Below are 1,005 nucleotides of genomic sequence, written 5' to 3' on the forward strand. Positions count from 1 at the left end.
ATCTATTGCGTCCTTCGAAACTTGACAAGAGGATAGAGAAGTTAGACGACCCAGTTGGTCCTGGTAATTGGATTTTCTTTCACATTTTTTTGCTTCTGATTCTGCTCTTTCCAATAGTATTTCCGTAGTCTGAACAATTTAATAAAATGGTGTTGATTTATCTGACTGTTAGTACTATGGGTTTACAGTGAAGGAGATTCTCAAACTTTGTCCAGAAAGAATGTTGGTTACCATATACAAGGTTCCTACCTTTGATTCAGTGGATGACTTCCTTCAGAAAGTTGCTACAGTTAGGGGTAGGCTTAAAAAGGGAGGAATTGTTGATGTTGATGCTGCAGCAAGGATCGTTCTGCACGACTGGAATGAGGGTATGTATGAATCTGTCAAGTCTCCTTTGAAAGAATTTGAACTTACAAAATATGAGCGCATTTCACGCTCATAGATGAAAGCACCGTATTATTAGAATCTGATGTCCCATTGACACATTCCAGGGAAAATTCCATACTACACCTTGCCCCCAACCAGGAATGAGGGGAGCATTCTGAGGCCACGATAGTTCAGAACTTGGAAAGAATTCAATATCGATGAAGTTTATGGAAGTGAATCCTCAATTATTGGAAGCCTGAAATCTGTCAATGATTTCAACCCAGTTGAAGTTCCATCAAATCGCCCTGTTAACATTGATGAGAACATGCTAGAGGTAAGTTATTTCCCCTTTATGCTTCTGCAAATACTCTTTGTATTTCATTCCTGTGTATGCTGTAATTGCTGTTCCCTTGATCATTTCTGAACTTCAAATGTTATCAATTTAAGATGAAATGCACCTAGTTTTGTGATCTGAAGGCTGCATGAACTAATAAGTCTTTTTGTGTTCGAATTTTATCCTAAGAACTATGATTACAGTTTATCTTTGAGTGTTTTTCTCGCAAAATTTCAGAAGAGCAGCTTGGGTCCGTGCCGTGTTCAAATTATCATATAAATCAATGCCATTTTCCCCCCTGCATT

At 38.2% G+C, this 1,005-nt stretch overlaps 1 long non-coding RNA gene across 1 annotated transcript; it reads left to right on the forward strand.

Moving 5' to 3' along the window:
* The first annotated feature begins 25 nt into the window (after positions 1-25).
* Positions 26-530, forward strand: LOC109222856. Its single transcript, XR_002067468.1, has 3 exons — positions 26-63; positions 189-368; positions 492-530. It is a non-coding gene; the product is annotated as an uncharacterized LOC109222856 (long non-coding RNA).
* Positions 531-1,005: the final 475 nt, after the last annotated feature.

The sequence above is a fragment of the Nicotiana attenuata genome, unplaced genomic scaffold (genome assembly GCF_001879085.1).
Source record: "Nicotiana attenuata strain UT unplaced genomic scaffold, NIATTr2, whole genome shotgun sequence".
Taxonomy (NCBI): domain Eukaryota; kingdom Viridiplantae; phylum Streptophyta; class Magnoliopsida; order Solanales; family Solanaceae; genus Nicotiana; species Nicotiana attenuata.